This window comes from Hippocampus zosterae, unplaced genomic scaffold (assembly GCF_025434085.1).
Source record: "Hippocampus zosterae strain Florida unplaced genomic scaffold, ASM2543408v3 HiC_scaffold_42, whole genome shotgun sequence".
Lineage (NCBI taxonomy): Eukaryota > Metazoa > Chordata > Actinopteri > Syngnathiformes > Syngnathidae > Hippocampus > Hippocampus zosterae.
In genome coordinates this window covers 537,501-553,217 of record NW_026262948.1, presented here as the reverse complement: position 1 = coordinate 553,217, position 15,717 = coordinate 537,501, and the positions used below count along the sequence as shown (strand labels likewise).

The 15,717-nt window shown below is 49.3% G+C and overlaps 14 non-coding genes and 8 pseudogenes across 14 annotated transcripts in view; all 22 read right to left on the bottom strand.

Moving 5' to 3' along the window:
• Nucleotides 1-58: 58 nt before the first annotated feature.
• LOC127595152 (5S ribosomal RNA) lies at nt 59-177 on the bottom strand. Its single transcript, XR_007961055.1, has one exon. It is a non-coding gene; the product is annotated as a 5S ribosomal RNA (ribosomal RNA).
• A 1,216-nt stretch (nt 178-1,393) lies between these two features.
• On the bottom strand, nt 1,394-1,510 carry LOC127595189 (uncharacterized; annotated as a pseudogene).
• Nucleotides 1,511-1,990: 480 nt separating this feature from the next.
• On the bottom strand, nt 1,991-2,109 carry LOC127595160 (5S ribosomal RNA). The gene has a single exon (XR_007961063.1). It is a non-coding gene; the product is annotated as a 5S ribosomal RNA (ribosomal RNA).
• Nucleotides 2,110-2,587: 478 nt separating this feature from the next.
• Nucleotides 2,588-2,706, bottom strand: LOC127595171 (5S ribosomal RNA). Its single transcript, XR_007961073.1, has one exon. It is a non-coding gene; the product is annotated as a 5S ribosomal RNA (ribosomal RNA).
• A 1,216-nt stretch (nt 2,707-3,922) lies between these two features.
• On the bottom strand, nt 3,923-4,039 carry LOC127595188 (uncharacterized; annotated as a pseudogene).
• A 480-nt stretch (nt 4,040-4,519) lies between these two features.
• LOC127595170 (5S ribosomal RNA) lies at nt 4,520-4,638 on the bottom strand. The gene has a single exon (XR_007961072.1). It is a non-coding gene; the product is annotated as a 5S ribosomal RNA (ribosomal RNA).
• Nucleotides 4,639-5,116: 478 nt separating this feature from the next.
• LOC127595179 (uncharacterized) lies at nt 5,117-5,225 on the bottom strand (annotated as a pseudogene).
• Nucleotides 5,226-5,705: 480 nt separating this feature from the next.
• LOC127595151 (5S ribosomal RNA) lies at nt 5,706-5,824 on the bottom strand. Its single transcript, XR_007961054.1, has one exon. It is a non-coding gene; the product is annotated as a 5S ribosomal RNA (ribosomal RNA).
• A 481-nt stretch (nt 5,825-6,305) lies between these two features.
• On the bottom strand, nt 6,306-6,424 carry LOC127595165 (5S ribosomal RNA). The gene has a single exon (XR_007961067.1). It is a non-coding gene; the product is annotated as a 5S ribosomal RNA (ribosomal RNA).
• A 480-nt stretch (nt 6,425-6,904) lies between these two features.
• LOC127595178 (uncharacterized) lies at nt 6,905-7,013 on the bottom strand (annotated as a pseudogene).
• Nucleotides 7,014-7,583: 570 nt separating this feature from the next.
• Nucleotides 7,584-7,702, bottom strand: LOC127595190 (5S ribosomal RNA). Its single transcript, XR_007961079.1, has one exon. It is a non-coding gene; the product is annotated as a 5S ribosomal RNA (ribosomal RNA).
• Nucleotides 7,703-8,918: 1,216 nt separating this feature from the next.
• LOC127595187 (uncharacterized) lies at nt 8,919-9,035 on the bottom strand (annotated as a pseudogene).
• A 480-nt stretch (nt 9,036-9,515) lies between these two features.
• Nucleotides 9,516-9,624, bottom strand: LOC127595177 (uncharacterized; annotated as a pseudogene).
• A 481-nt stretch (nt 9,625-10,105) lies between these two features.
• Nucleotides 10,106-10,224, bottom strand: LOC127595184 (5S ribosomal RNA). Its single transcript, XR_007961078.1, has one exon. It is a non-coding gene; the product is annotated as a 5S ribosomal RNA (ribosomal RNA).
• Nucleotides 10,225-10,705: 481 nt separating this feature from the next.
• Nucleotides 10,706-10,824, bottom strand: LOC127595159 (5S ribosomal RNA). Its single transcript, XR_007961062.1, has one exon. It is a non-coding gene; the product is annotated as a 5S ribosomal RNA (ribosomal RNA).
• Nucleotides 10,825-11,303: 479 nt separating this feature from the next.
• LOC127595176 (uncharacterized) lies at nt 11,304-11,412 on the bottom strand (annotated as a pseudogene).
• A 479-nt stretch (nt 11,413-11,891) lies between these two features.
• On the bottom strand, nt 11,892-12,010 carry LOC127595162 (5S ribosomal RNA). The gene has a single exon (XR_007961065.1). It is a non-coding gene; the product is annotated as a 5S ribosomal RNA (ribosomal RNA).
• Nucleotides 12,011-12,488: 478 nt separating this feature from the next.
• LOC127595173 (5S ribosomal RNA) lies at nt 12,489-12,607 on the bottom strand. The gene has a single exon (XR_007961075.1). It is a non-coding gene; the product is annotated as a 5S ribosomal RNA (ribosomal RNA).
• A 481-nt stretch (nt 12,608-13,088) lies between these two features.
• On the bottom strand, nt 13,089-13,207 carry LOC127595174 (5S ribosomal RNA). The gene has a single exon (XR_007961076.1). It is a non-coding gene; the product is annotated as a 5S ribosomal RNA (ribosomal RNA).
• Nucleotides 13,208-13,688: 481 nt separating this feature from the next.
• On the bottom strand, nt 13,689-13,807 carry LOC127595161 (5S ribosomal RNA). Its single transcript, XR_007961064.1, has one exon. It is a non-coding gene; the product is annotated as a 5S ribosomal RNA (ribosomal RNA).
• A 1,217-nt stretch (nt 13,808-15,024) lies between these two features.
• Nucleotides 15,025-15,141, bottom strand: LOC127595186 (uncharacterized; annotated as a pseudogene).
• Nucleotides 15,142-15,621: 480 nt separating this feature from the next.
• LOC127595172 (5S ribosomal RNA) overlaps nt 15,622-15,717 on the bottom strand; it is a 119-nt gene continuing 23 nt past the window's right edge. The window contains exon 1 of the ribosomal RNA XR_007961074.1: nt 15,622-15,717. This exon is cut by the window's right edge and continues 23 nt beyond it. This is a non-coding gene — a ribosomal RNA (5S ribosomal RNA).

Sequence of the window (15,717 nt, the reverse complement as noted above, 5' to 3'; positions counted from 1 at the left end):
ATGCCAAAATTTTTGGAAAGAGCAGTGAATCGTGTTGTGAATTGGAGGTGGGTGCAAAAGCTTACAGCACCTGGTATTCCCAGGCGGTCTCCCATCCAAGTACTAACCAGGCCCGACCCTGCTTAGCTTCCGAGATCGGACGAGATCGGGCGTTCTCAGGGTAGTATGGCCGTAAGCGAGGGAAAACTTGAAAATTGTCCCCTTTAAAGCAGACAGGGCACTTGCGGGTCGGGGATGGAGTAGTGGGGTGATTTTTTTTTTTCATTTAATGACCTCCTCCCGAGAGCACGAAGGAGGGGCCCCTCCCGTGGTGGTTTGAGCGCGCAGCCTGTCAGGCTCGCATACGGTCCTCTGCGAGCACGCAGATGCGGTATTTGATGTTTGTTGCAAAAGTGGGCTTTTCCAGTGGAGGTGCAAAGGCATCCAGCAGGCGGAAATCCCAAGCTGTTTCATGTCCAAGTGATATCATGACCGATCCCCGTGCAGACGGCTCCCTCTGTTGGACATTAATTTTATTCCAAAGAGACGTTGATCTGTCAAATCAACGTGAAGGAAACGATTTCAAACCACAGGATAAGTGAAAGTTGAATGACGAATGAAAGCCAAAATTTTTGGAAAGAGCAGTGAATCGTGTTGAGAATTGGAGGTGGGTGCAAAAGCTTACAGCACCTGGTACAGTGCACTCCGCTTAATAGAACACCATTGGGCCGAAGCGCTTCTGTTCTACTAAGCGGGGTTTCTATTAGCCGGAGACACTTTATTAGGTACACCTTCAGACACGTCGACGACCAAGTTATGCACGCTGAAAAACCCCTGCTGACGAGTTAGAAGAGATATTTCGACTGTGGACGTCCATATCTTTAATCAAACAACAAAACAACAACTTTAATCAACTTCAGTCAAACATCTCAAATCACGAGAAAAATTTCGTTACTTTTGTCTGGAAACAGGAGTCCGTAATATTGCGGTTGACTTCCCTCTCAATGCGCTGGATAAGAGGGAAGTCCTGGAAACCGCGGACGTACCTTCTGTGAATCCGGCAATGCATCGTATCGTCTGAGTATGTCCTTCTTATCCGCAGGTGATAGCCCTCGTCTCTTGAATGAAGTTGAAGCCATTGTGACGTGCGTGTGTCTATGTGTGGAGTGACGCGTGCTACCTGTTCCTGTATACGGCTAGAACTACCGCGTTTTCTCGCGATAGTGGTACAGTATCGCGATAGCTACACTTCGAAAAGCACTAGTTTACAATGTTCATTGCTTACGGCCTGTTCTATTAAGCGGAGATCTGTTCTACTAAGCGGAGTATCTTTATAGGAAATTGCATTAGGCAAATCGGTTCCAGAGCCTTTTGCTCTATTAAGCGGATTACTCTATTAACCGGTGTTCTATTAAGCGGAGTGCACTGTATTCCCAGGCGGTCTCCCATCCAAGTACTAACCAGGCCCGACCCTGCTTCGCTTCCGAGATCGGACGAGATCGGGCGTTCTCAGGGTAGTATGGCCGTAAGCGAGGGAAAAAATGAAAATTGTCCTCTTTATAGCAGACAGGGCACTTCCGGGTCGGGGGTGGAGTAGTGGGGTGATTTTTTTTTCATTTAATAAACCTCCTCCGGAGTGCACAAAGGAGGGGCCCGCTCCCGTGGTGGTTTGAGCGCGCAGCCTGTCAGGCTCGCATACGGTCCTCTGCGAGCACGCAGAGGCTGTACTTGATGTCTGTTGCAAAAGTTGGCTTTTCCAGTGGAGGTGCAAAAGCATCCAGCAGGCGGAAATCCCAAGCTGCTTCATGTCCAAGTGCTATCATTACCGATCCACGTGCAGACGGCTCCCTCTGTTGGACATTAATTTTATTCCAAAGAGACGTTGATCTGTCAAATCAACGTGAAGGAAACGATTTCAAACCACAGGATAAGTGAAAGTTGAATGACTAATGAAAGCCAAAATTTTTGGAAAGAGCAGTGAATCGTGTTGAGAATTGGAGGTGGGTGCAAAAGCTTACAGCACCTGGTATTCCCAGGCGGTCTCCCATCCAAGTACTAACCAGGCCCGACCCTGCTTAGCTTCCGAGATCAGACGAGATCGGGCGTTCTCAGGGTAGTATAGCAGTAAGCGAGGGAAAACTTGAAAATTGTCCCCTTTATAGCAGACAGGGCAGTTCTGGGTCGGGGGTGGAGTCGTGGGGTGATTTTTTTTTTTCATTTAATGACCTCCCGAGAGCACGAAGGAGGGGCCCGCTCCCGTGGTGGTTGGAGTGCGCAGCCTGTCAGGCTCGCATACGGTCCTCTGCGAGCACGCAGATGCGGTATTTGATGTTTGTTGCAAAAGTGGGCTTTTCCAGTGGAGGTGCAAAGGCATCCAGCAGGCGGAAATCCCAAGCTGTTTCATGTCCAAGTGCTATCATGACCGATCCCCGTGCAGACGGCTCCCTCTGTTGGACATTAATTTTATTCCAAAGAGACGTTGATCTGTCAAATCAACGTGAAGGAAACGATTTCAAACCACAGGATAAGTGAAAGTTGAATGACGAATGAATGCCAAAATTTTTGGAAAGAGCAGTGAATCGTGTTGTGAATTGGAGGTGGGTGCAAAAGCTTACAGCACCTGGTATTCCCAGGCGGTCTCCCATCCAAGTACTAACCAGGCCCGAACCTGCTTAGTTTCCGAGATCGGACGAGATCGGGCGTTCTCAGGGTAGTATGGCCGTAAGCGAGGGAAAACTTGAAAATTGTCCCCTTTATAGCAGACAGGGCACTTGCGGGTCGGGGATGGAGTAGTGGGGTGATTTTTTTTTTTCATTTAATGACCTCCTCCCGAGAGCACGAAGGAGGGGCCCCTCCCGTGGTGGTTTGAGCGCGCAGCCTGTCAGGCTCGCATACGGTCCTCTGCGAGCACGCAGATGCGGTATTTGATGTTTGTTGCAAAAGTGGGCTTTTCCAGTGGAGGTGCAAAGGCATCCAGCAGGCGGAAATCCCAAGCTGTTTCATGTCCAAGTGATATCATGACCGATCCCCGTGCAGACGGCTCCCTCTGTTGGACATTAATTTTATTCCAAAGAGACGTTGATCTGTCAAATCAACGTGAAGGAAACGATTTCAAACCACAGGATAAGTGAAAGTTGAATGACGAATGAAAGCCAAAATTTTTGGAAAGAGCAGTGAATCGTGTTGAGAATTGGAGGTGGGTGCAAAAGCTTACAGCACCTGGTACAGTGCACTCCGCTTAATAGAACACCATTGGGCCGAAGCGCTTCTGTTCTACTAAGCGGGGTTTCTATTAGCCGGAGACACTTTATTAGGTACACCTTCAGACACGTCGACGACCAAGTTATGCACGCTGAAAAACCCCTGCTGACGAGTTAGAAGAGATATTTCGACTGTGGACGTCCATATCTTTAATCAAACAACAAAACAACAACTTTAATCAACTTCAGTCAAACATCTCAAATCACGAGAAAAATTTCGTTACTTTTGTCTGGAAACAGGAGTCCGTAATATTGCGGTTGACTTCCCTCTCAATGCGCTGGATAAGAGGGAAGTCCTGGAAACCGCGGACGTACCTTCTGTGAATCCGGCAATGCATCGTATCGTCTGAGTATGTCCTTCTTATCCGCAGGTGATAGCCCTCGTCTCTTGAATGAAGTTGAAGCCATTGTGACGTGCGTGTGTCTATGTGTGGAGTGACGCGTGCTACCTGTTCCTGTATACGGCTAGAACTACCGCGTTTTCTCGCGATAGTGGTACAGTATCGCGATAGCTACACTTCGAAAAGCACTAGTTTACAATGTTCATTGCTTACGGCCTGTTCTATTAAGCGGAGATCTGTTCTACTAAGCGGAGTATCTTTATAGGAAATTGCATTAGGCAAATCGGTTCCAGAGCCTTTTGCTCTATTAAGCGGATTACTCTATTAACCGGTGTTCTATTAAGCGGAGTGCACTGTATTCCCAGGCGGTCTCCCATCCAAGTACTAACCAGGCCCGACCCTGCTTCGCTTCCGAGATCGGACGAGATCGGGCGTTCTCAGGGTAGTATGGCCGTAAGCGAGGGAAAAAATGAAAATTGTCCTCTTTATAGCAGACAGGGCACTTCCGGGTCGGGGGTGGAGTAGTGGGGTGATTTTTTTTTCATTTAATAAACCTCCTCCGGAGTGCACAAAGGAGGGGCCCGCTCCCGTGGTGGTTTGAGCGCGCAGCCTGTCAGGCTCGCATACGGTCCTCTGCGAGCACGCAGAGGCTGTACTTGATGTCTGTTGCAAAAGTTGGCTTTTCCAGTGGAGGTGCAAAAGCATCCAGCAGGCGGAAATCCCAAGCTGCTTCATGTCCAAGTGCTATCATTACCGATCCACGTGCAGACGGCTCCCTCTGTTGGACATTAATTTTATTCCAAAGAGACGTTGATCTGTCAAATCAACGTGAAGGAAACGATTTCAAACCACAGGATAAGTGAAAGTTGAATGACTAATGAAAGCCAAAATTTTTGGAAAGAGCAGTGAATCGTGTTGAGAATTGGAGGTGGGTGCAAAAGCTTACAGCACCTGGTATTCCCAGGCGGTCTCCCATCCAAGTACTAACCAGGCCCGACCCTGCTTAGCTTCTGAGATCAGACGAGATCGGGCGTTCTCAGGGTAGTATGGCAGTAAGCGAGGGAAAAAGTGAAAATTGTCCCCTTTATAGCAGACAGGGCACTTGCGGGTCGGGGATGGAGTAGTGGGGTGATTTTTTTTTCATTTAATATACCTCCTCCGGAGTGCACAAAGGAGGGGCCCGCTCCCGTGGTGGTTTGAGCGCGCAGCCTGTCAGGCTCGCATACGGTTCTGCGAGCTCGCAGATGCGGTATTTGATGTTTGTTGCAAAAGTGGGCTTTTCCAGTGGAGGTGCAAAGGCATCCAGCAGGCGGAAATCCCAAGCTGTTTCATGTCCAAGTGCTATCATGACCGATCCCCGTGCAGACGGCTCCCTCTGTTGGACATTAATTTTATTACAAAGAGACGTTGATCTGTCAAATCAACGTGAAGGAAACGATTTCAAACCACAGGATAAGTGAAAGTTGAATGACGAATGAATGCCAAAATTTTTGGAAAGAGCAGTGAATCGTGTTGTGAATTGGAGGAGGGTGCAAAAGCTTACAGCACCTGGTATTCCCAGGCGGTCTCCCATCCAAGTACTAACCAGGCCCGACCCTGCTTAGCTTCCGAGATCGGGCGTTCTCAGGGTAGTATGGCCGTAAGCGAGGGAAAACGTGAAAATTGTCCCCTTTATAGCAGACAGGGCAGTTCTGGGTCGGGGGTGGAGTCGTGGGGTGATTTTTTTTTTCATTTAATGACCTCCTCCCGAGAGCACGAAGGAGGGGCCCGCCCCCGTGGTAGTTGGAGTGCGCAGCCTGTCAGGCTCGCATACGGTCCTCTGCGAGCACGCAGATGCGGTATTTGATGTTTGTTGCAAAAGTGGGCTTTTCCAGGGGAGGTGCAAAGGCATCCAGCAGGCGGAAATCCCAAGCTGTTTCATGTCCAAGTGCTATCATGACCGATCCCCGTGCAGACGGCTCCCTCTGTTGGACATTAATTTTATTCCAAAGAGACGTTGATCTGTCAAATCAACGTGAAGGAAACGATTTCAAACCACAGGATAAGTGAAAGTTGAATGACGAATGAATGCCAAAATTTTTGGAAAGAGCAGTGAATCGTGTTGTGAATTGGAGGTGGGTGCAAAAGCTTACAGCACCTGGTATTCCCAGGCGGTCTCCCATCCAAGTACTAACCAGGCCCGACCCTGCTTAGCTTCCGAGATCGGACGAGATCGGGCGTTCTCAGGGTAGTATGGCCGTAAGCGAGGGAAAACTTGAAAATTGTCCCCTTTATAGCAGACAGGGCACTTGCGGGTCGGGGATGGAGTAGTGGGGTGATTTTTTTTTTTTCATTTAATGACCTCCTCCCGAGAGCACGAAGGAGGGGCCCCTCCCGTGGTGGTTTGAGCGCGCAGCCTGTCAGGCTCGCATACGGTCCTCTGCGAGCACGCAGATGCGGTATTTGATGTTTGTTGCAAAAGTGGGCTTTTCCAGTGGAGGTGCAAAGGCATCCAGCAGGCGGAAATCCCAAGCTGTTTCATGTCCAAGTGATATCATGACCGATCCCCGTGCAGACGGCTCCCTCTGTTGGACATTAATTTTATTCCAAAGAGACGTTGATCTGTCAAATCAACGTGAAGGAAACGATTTCAAACCACAGGATAAGTGAAAGTTGAATGACGAATGAAAGCCAAAATTTTTGGAAAGAGCAGTGAATCGTGTTGTGAATTGGAGGTGGGTGCAAAAGCTTACAGCACCTGGTATTCCCAGGCGGTCTCCCATCCAAGTACTAACCAGGACCGACCCTGCTTAGCTTCCGAGATCGGACGAGATCGGGCGTTCTCAGGGTAGTATGGCCGTAAGGGAGGGAAAAAATGAAAATTGTCCTCTTTATAGCAGACAGGGCACTTCCGGGTCGGGGGTGGAGTAGTGGGGTGATTTTTTTTTCATTTAATAAACCTCCTCCGGAGTGCACAAAGGAGGGGCCCGCTCCCGTGGTGGTTTGAGCGCGCAGCCTGTCAGGCTCGCATACGGTCCTCTGCGAGCACGCAGAGGCTGTACTTGATGTCTGTTGCAAAAGTTGGCTTTTCCAGTGGCGGTGCAAAGGCATCCAGCAGGCGGAAATCCCAAGCTGTTTCATGTCCAAGTGCTATCATGACCGATCCCCGTGCAGACGGCTCCCTCTGTTGGACATTAATTTTATTCCAAAGAGACGTTGATGTGTCAAATCAACGTGAAGGAAACGATTTCAAACCACAGGATAAGTGAAAGTTGAATGACGAATGAATGCCAAAATTTTTGGAAAGAGCAGTGAATCGTGTTGTGAATTGGAGGTGGGTGCAAAAGCTTACAGCACCTGGTATTCCCAGGCGGTCTCCCATCCAAGTACTAACCAGGCCCGACCCTGCTTAGCTTCCGAGATCGGGCGTTCTCAGGGTAGTATGGCCGTAAGCGAGGGAAAACGTGAAAATTGTCCCCTTTATAGCAGACAGGGCAGTTCTGGGTCGGGGGTGGAGTCGTGGGGTGATTTTTTTTTTTTCATTTAATGACCTCCCGAGAGCACGAAGGAGGGGCCCGCTCCCGTGGTGGTTGGAGTGCGCAGCCTGTCAGGCTCGCATACGGTCCTCTGCGAGCACGCAGATGCGGTATTTGATGTTTGTTGCAAAAGTGGGCTTTTCCAGGGGAGGTGCAAAGGCATCCACAGGCGGAAATCTCAAGCTGTTTCATGTCCAAGTGCTATCATGACCGATCCCCGTGCAGACGGCTCCCTCTGTTGGACATTAATTTTATACTGTTTTGTAAAGCGCTTTGTTACAGCTGCCGCTGTTGTGAAAGCGCTATATAAATCAGCATGTATTGTATTGTATTGTATTGTATTGTATTCCAAAGAGACGTTGATCTGTCAAATCAACGTGAAGGAAACGATTTCAAACCACAGGATAAGTGAAAGTTGAATGACGAATGAATGCCAAAATTTTTGGAAAGAGCAGTGAATCGTGTTGTGAATTGGAGGTGGGTGCAAAAGCTTACAGCACCTGGTATTCCCAGGCGGTCTCCCATCCAAGTACTAACCAGGCCCGACCCTGCTTAGCTTCCGAGATCGGACGAGATCGGGCGTTCTCAGGGTAGTATGGCCGTAAGCGAGGGAAAACTTGAAAATTGTCCCCTTTATAGCAGACAGGGCACTTGCGGGTCGGGGATGGAGTAGTGGGGTGATTTTTTTTTTTCATTTAATGACCTCCTCCCGAGAGCACGAAGGAGGGGCCCCTCCCGTGGTGGTTTGAGCGCGCAGCCTGTCAGGCTCGCATACGGTCCTCTGCGAGCACGCAGATGCGGTATTTGATGTTTGTTGCAAAAGTGGGCTTTTCCAGTGGAGGTGCAAAGGCATCCAGCAGGCGGAAATCCCAAGCTGTTTCATGTCCAAGTGATATCATGACCGATCCCCGTGCAGACGGCTCCCTCTGTTGGACATTAATTTTATTCCAAAGAGACGTTGATCTGTCAAATCAACGTGAAGGAAACGATTTCAAACCACAGGATAAGTGAAAGTTGAATGACGAATGAAAGCCAAAATTTTTGGAAAGAGCAGTGAATCGTGTTGAGAATTGGAGGTGGGTGCAAAAGCTTACAGCACCTGGTACAGTGCACTCCGCTTAATAGAACACCATTGGGCCGAAGCGCTTCTGTTCTACTAAGCGGGGTTTCTATTAGCCGGAGACACTTTATTAGGTACACCTTCAGACACGTCGACGACCAAGTTATGCACGCTGAAAAACCCCTGCTGACGAGTTAGAAGAGATATTTCGACTGTGGACGTCCATATCTTTAATCAAACAACAAAACAACAACTTTAATCAACTTCAGTCAAACATCTCAAATCACGAGAAAAATTTCGTTACTTTTGTCTGGAAACAGGAGTCCGTAATATTGCGGTTGACTTCCCTCTCAATGCGCTGGATAAGAGGGAAGTCCTGGAAACCGCGGACGTACCTTCTGTGAATCCGGCAATGCATCGTATCGTCTGAGTATGTCCTTCTTATCCGCAGGTGATAGCCCTCGTCTCTTGAATGAAGTTGAAGCCATTGTGACGTGCGTGTGTCTATGTGTGGAGTGACGCGTGCTACCTGTTCCTGTATACGGCTAGAACTACCGCGTTTTCTCGCGATAGTGGTACAGTATCGCGATAGCTACACTTCGAAAAGCACTAGTTTACAATGTTCATTGCTTACGGCCTGTTCTATTAAGCGGAGATCTGTTCTACTAAGCGGAGTATCTTTATAGGAAATTGCATTAGGCAAATCGGTTCCAGAGCCTTTTGCTCTATTAAGCGGATTACTCTATTAACCGGTGTTCTATTAAGCGGAGTGCACTGTATTCCCAGGCGGTCTCCCATCCAAGTACTAACCAGGCCCGACCCTGCTTCGCTTCCGAGATCGGACGAGATCGGGCGTTCTCAGGGTAGTATGGCCGTAAGCGAGGGAAAAAATGAAAATTGTCCTCTTTATAGCAGACAGGGCACTTCCGGGTCGGGGGTGGAGTAGTGGGGTGATTTTTTTTTCATTTAATAAACCTCCTCCGGAGTGCACAAAGGAGGGGCCCGCTCCCGTGGTGGTTTGAGCGCGCAGCCTGTCAGGCTCGCATACGGTCCTCTGCGAGCACGCAGAGGCTGTACTTGATGTCTGTTGCAAAAGTTGGCTTTTCCAGTGGAGGTGCAAAAGCATCCAGCAGGCGGAAATCCCAAGCTGCTTCATGTCCAAGTGCTATCATTACCGATCCACGTGCAGACGGCTCCCTCTGTTGGACATTAATTTTATTCCAAAGAGACGTTGATCTGTCAAATCAACGTGAAGGAAACGATTTCAAACCACAGGATAAGTGAAAGTTGAATGACGAATGAAAGCCAAAATTTTTGGAAAGAGCAGTGAATCGTGTTGAGAATTGGAGGTGGGTGCAAAAGCTTACAGCACCTGGTATTCCCAGGCGGTCTCCCATCCAAGTACTAACCAGGCCCGACCCTGCTTAGCTTCCGAGATCGGGCGTTCTCAGGGTAGTATGGCCGTAAGCGAGGGAAAACGTGAAAATTGTCCCCTTTATAGCAGACAGGGCAGTTCTGGGTCGGGGGTGGAGTCGTGGGGTGATTTTTTTTTTTCATTTAATGACCTCCTCCCGAGAGCACGAAGGAGGGGCCCGCTCCCGTGGTAGTTGGAGTGCGCAGCCTGTCAGGCTCGCATACGGTCCTCTGCGAGCACGCAGATGCGGTATTTGATGTTTGTTGCAAAAGTGGGCTTTTCCAGGGGAGGTGCAAAGGCATCCAGCAGGCGGAAATCCCAAGCTGTTTCATGTCCAAGTGCTATCATGACCGATCCCCGTGCAGACGGCTCCCTCTGTTGGACATTAATTTTATTCCAAAGAGACGTTGATCTGTCAAATCAACGTGAAGGAAACGATTTCAAACCACAGGATAAGTGAAAGTTGAATGACGAATGAATGCCAAAATTTTTGGAAAGAGCAGTGAATCGTGTTGTGAATTGGAGGTGGGTGCAAAAGCTTACAGCACCTGGTATTCCCAGGCGGTCTCCCATCCAAGTACTAACCAGGCCCGACCCTGCTTAGCTTCCGAGATCGGACGAGATCGGGCGTTCTCAGGGTAGTATGGCCGTAAGCGAGGGAAAACTTGAAAATTGTCCCCTTTATAGCAGACAGGGCACTTGCGGGTCGGGGATGGAGTAGTGGGGTGATTTTTTTTTTTTCATTTAATGACCTCCTCCCGAGAGCACGAAGGAGGGGCCCCTCCCGTGGTGGTTTGAGCGCGAAGCCTGTCAGGCTCGCATACGGTCCTCTGCGAGCACGCAGATGCGGTATTTGATGTTTGTTGCAAAAGTGGGCTTTTCCAGTGGAGGTGCAAAGGCATCCAGCAGGCGGAAATCCCAAGCTGTTTCATGTCCAAGTGATATCATGACCGATCCCCGTGCAGACGGCTCCCTCTGTTGGACATTAATTTTATTCCAAAGAGACGTTGATCTGTCAAATCAACGTGAAGGAAACGATTTCAAACCACAGGATAAGTGAAAGTTGAATGACGAATGAAAGCCAAAATTTTTGGAAAGAGCAGTGAATCGTGTTGAGAATTGGAGGTGGGTGCAAAAGCTTACAGCACCTGGTATTCCCAGGCGGTATCCCATCCAAGTACTAACCAGGCCCGACCCTGCTTAGCTTCCAAGATCGGACGAGATCGGGCGTTCTCAGGGTAGTATGGCCGTAAGCGAGGGAAAACGTGAAAATTGTCCCCTTTATAGCAGACAGGGCACTTGCGGGTCGGGGATGGGGTAGTGGGGTGATTTTTTTTTCATTTAATGACCTCCTCCCGAGAGCACGCGGGAGGGGCCCGCTCCCTTGGTGGTTGGAGCGCGCAGCCTGTCAGGCTCGCATACGGTCCTCTGCGAGCACGCAGATGCGGTATTTGATGTTTGTTGCAAAAGTGGGCTTTTCCAGTGGAGGTGCAAAGGCATCCAGCAGGCGGAAATCCCAAGCTGTTTCATGTCCAAGTGCTATCATGACCGATCCCCGTGCAGACGGCTCCCTCTGTTGGACATTAATTTTATTCCAAAGAGACGTTGATCTGTCAAATCAACGTGAAGGAAACGATTTCAAACCACAGGATAAGTGAAAGTTGAATGACGAATGAATGCCAAAATTTTTGGAAAGAGCAGTGAATCGTGTTGTGAATTGGAGGTGGGTGCAAAAGCTTACAGCACCTGGTATTCCCAGGCGGTCTCCCATCCAAGTACTAACCAGGCCCGACCCTGCTTAGCTTCCGAGATCGGGCGTTCTCAGGGTAGTATGGCCGTAAGCGAGGGAAAACGTGAAAATTGTCCCCTTTATAGCAGACAAGGCACTTGCGGGTCGGGGATGGAGTAGTGGGGTGATTTTTTTTTCATTTAATGACCTCCTCCCGAGAGCACGAAGGAGGGGCCCGCTCCCGTGGTGGTTGGAGCGCGCAGCCTGTCAGGCTCGCATACGGTCCTCTGCGAGCACGCAGATGCGGTATTTGATGTTTGTTGCAAAAGTGGGCTTTTCCAGTGGAGGTGCAAAGGCATCCAGCAGGCGGAAATCCCAAGCTGCTTCATGTCCAAGTGCTATCATGACCGATCCCCGTGCAGACGGCTCCCTCTGTTGGACATTAATTTTATTACAAAGAGACGTTGATCTGTCAAATCAACGTGAAGGAAACGATTTCAAACCACAGGATAAGTGAAAGTTGAATGACGAATGAATGCCAAAATTTTTGGAAAGAGCAGTGAATCGTGTTGAGAATTGGAGGTGGGTGCAAAAGCTTACAGCACCTGGTATTCCCAGGCGGTCTCCCATCCAAGTACTAAGCAGGCCCGACCCTGCTTAGCTTCCGAGATCGGACGAGATCGGGCGTTCTCAGGGTAGTATGGCCGTAAGAGAGGGAAAACGTGAAAATTGTCCCCTTTATAGCAGACAGGGCACTTGCGGGTCGGGGATGGAGTAGTGGGGTGATTTTTTTTCATTTAATGACCTCCTCCCGAGAGCACGAAGGAGGGGCCCGCTCCCGTGGTGGTTTGAGCGCGCAGCCTGTCAGGCTCGCATACGGTCCTCTGCGAGCACGCAGATGCGGTATTTGATGTTTGTTGCAAAAGTGGGCTTTTCCAGTGGAGGTGCAAAGGCATCCAGCAGGCGGAAATCCCAAGCTGTTTCATGTCCAAGTGCTATCATGACCGATCCCCGTGCAGACGGCTCCCTCTGTTGGACATTAATTTTATTCCAAAGAGACGTTGATCTGTCAAATCAACGTGAAGGAAACGATTTCAAACCACAGGATAAGTGAAAGTTGAATGACGAATGAATGCCAAAATTTTTGGAAAGAGCAGTGAATCGTGGTGTGAATTGGAGGTGGGTGCAAAAGCTTACAGCACCTGGTATTCCCAGGCGGTCTCCCATCCAAGTACTAACCAGGCCCGACCCTGCTTAGCTTCCGAGATCGGACGAGATCGGGCGTTCTCAGGGTAGTATGGCCGTAAGCGAGGGAAACTGCGAAAATTGTCCTCTTTATAGCAGACAGGGTCGTTCTGGGTCGGGGGTGGAGTAGTGGGGTGATTTTTTTTTTCATTTAATAAACCTCCTCCGGAGTGCACAAAGGAGGGGCCCGCTCCCGTGGTGGTTTGAGCGCGCAGCCTGTCAGGCTCGCATACGGTCCTCTGCGAGCTCGCAGATGCGGTATTTGATGTTTGTTGCAAAAGTGGGCTTTTCCAGTGGAGGTGCAAAGGCATCCAGCAGGCGGAAATCCCAAGCTGTTTCATGTCCAAGTGATATCATGACCGATCCCCGTGCAGACGGCTCCCTCTGTTGGACATTAATTTTATTCCAAAGAGACGTTGATCTGTCAAATCAACGTGAAGGAAACGATTTCAAACCACAGGATAAGTGAAAGTTGAATGACGAATGAATGCCAAAATTTTTGGAAAGAGCAGTGAATCGTGTTGAGAATTGGAGGTGGGTGCAAAAGCTTACAGCACCTGGTATTCCCAGGCGGTCTCCCATCCAAGTACTAAGCAGGACCGACCCTGCTTAGCTTCCGAGATCGGACGAGATCGGGCGTTCTCAGGGTAGTATGGCCGTAAGAGAGGGAAAACGTGAAAATTGTCCCCTTTATAGCAGACAGGGCACTTGCGGGTCGGGGATGGAGTAGTGGGGTGATTTTTTTTTTTCATTTAATGACCTCCTCCCGAGAGCACGAAGGAGGGGCCCGCTCCCGTGGTGGTTTGAGCGCGCAGCCTGTCAGGCTCGCATACGGTCCTCTGCGAGCACGCAGATGCGGTATTTGATGTTTGTTGCAAAAGTGGGCTTTTCCAGTGGAGGTGCAAAGGCATCCAGCAGGCGGAAATCCCAAGCTGTTTCATGTCCAAGTGCTATCATGACCGATCCCCGTGCAGACGGCTCCCTCTGTTGGACATTAATTTTATTCCAAAGAGACGTTGATCTGTCAAATCAACGTGAAGGAAACGATTTCAAACCACAGGATAAGTGAAAGTTGAATGACGAATGAATGCCAAAATTTTTGGAAAGAGCAGTGAATCGTGTTGTGAATTGGAGGTGGGTGCAAAAGCTTACAGCACCTGGTATTCCCAGGCGGTCTCCCATCCAAGTACTAACCAGGCCCGACCCTGCTTAGCTTCCGAGATCGGACGAGATCGGGCGTTCTCAGGGTAGTATGGCCGTAAGCGAGGGAAAACTTGAAAATTGTCCCCTTTATAGCAGACAGGGCACTTGCAGGTCGGGGATGGAGTAGTGGGGTGATTTTTTTTTTTTCATTTAATGACCTCCTCCCGAGAGCACGAAGGAGGGGCCCCTCCCGTGGTGGTTTGAGCGCGCAGCCTGTCAGGCTCGCATACGGTCCTCTGCGAGCACGCAGATGCGGTATTTGATGTTTGTTGCAAAAGTGGGCTTTTCCAGTGGAGGTGCAAAGGCATCCAGCAGGCGGAAATCCCAAGCTGTTTCATGTCCAAGTGATATCATGACCGATCCCCGTGCAGACGGCTCCCTCTGTTGGACATTAATTTTATTCCAAAGAGACGTTGATCTGTCAAATCAACGTGAAGGAAACGATTTCAAACCACAGGATAAGTGAAAGTTGAATGACGAATGAAAGCCAAAATTTTTGGAAAGAGCAGTGAATCGTGTTGAGAATTGGAGGTGGGTGCAAAAGCTTACAGCACCTGGTACAGTGCACTCCGCTTAATAGAACACCATTGGGCCGAAGCGCTTCTGTTCTACTAAGCGGGGTTTCTATTAGCCGGAGACACTTTATTAGGTACACCTTCAGACACGTCGACGACCAAGTTATGCACGCTGAAAAACCCCTGCTGACGAGTTAGAAGAGATATTTCGACTGTGGACGTCCATATCTTTAATCAAACAACAAAACAACAACTTTAATCAACTTCAGTCAAACATCTCAAATCACGAGAAAAATTTCGTTACTTTTGTCTGGAAACAGGAGTCCGTAATATTGCGGTTGACTTCCCTCTCAATGCGCTGGATAAGAGGGAAGTCCTGGAAACCGCGGACGTACCTTCTGTGAATCCGGCAATGCATCGTATCGTCTGAGTATGTCCTTCTTATCCGCAGGTGATAGCCCTCGTCTCTTGAATGAAGTTGAAGCCATTGTGACGTGCGTGTGTCTATGTGTGGAGTGACGCGTGCTACCTGTTCCTGTATACGGCTAGAACTACCGCGTTTTCTCGCGATAGTGGTACAGTATCGCGATAGCTACACTTCGAAAAGCACTAGTTTACAATGTTCATTGCTTACGGCCTGTTCTATTAAGCGGAGATCTGTTCTACTAAGCGGAGTATCTTTATAGGAAATTGCATTAGGCAAATCGGTTCCAGAGCCTTTTGCTCTATTAAGCGGATTACTCTATTAACCGGTGTTCTATTAAGCGGAGTGCACTGTATTCCCAGGCGGTCTCCCATCCAAGTACTAACCAGGCCCGACCCTGCTTCGCTTCCGAGATCGGACGAGATCGGGCGTTCTCAGGGTAGTATGGCCGTAAGCGAGGGAAAAAATGAAAATTGTCCTCTTTATAGCAGACAGGGCACTTCCGGGTCGGGGGTGGAGTAGTGGGGTGATTTTTTTTTCATTTAATAAACCTCCTCCGGAGTGCACAAAGGAGGGGCCCGCTCCCGTGGTGGTTTGAGCGCGCAGCCTGTCAGGCTCGCATACGGTCCTCTGCGAGCTCGCAGATGCGGTATTTGATGTTTGTTGCAAAAGTGGGCTTTTCCAGTGGAGGTGCAAAGGCATCCAGCAGGCGGAAATCCCAAGCTGTTTCATGTCCAAGTGATATCATGACCGATCCCCGTGCAGACGGCTCCCTCTGTTGGACATTAATTTTATTCCAAAGAGACGTTGATCTGTCAAATCAACGTGAAGGAAACGATTTCAAACCACAGGATAAGTGAAAGTTGAATGACGAATGAATGCCAAAATTTTTGGAAAGAGCAGTGAATCGTGTTGAGAATTGGAGGTGGGTGCAAAAGCTTACAGCACCTGGTATTCCCAGGCGGTCTCCCATCCAAGTACTAAGCAGGACCGACCCTGCTTAGCTTCCGAGATCGGACGAGATCGGGCGTT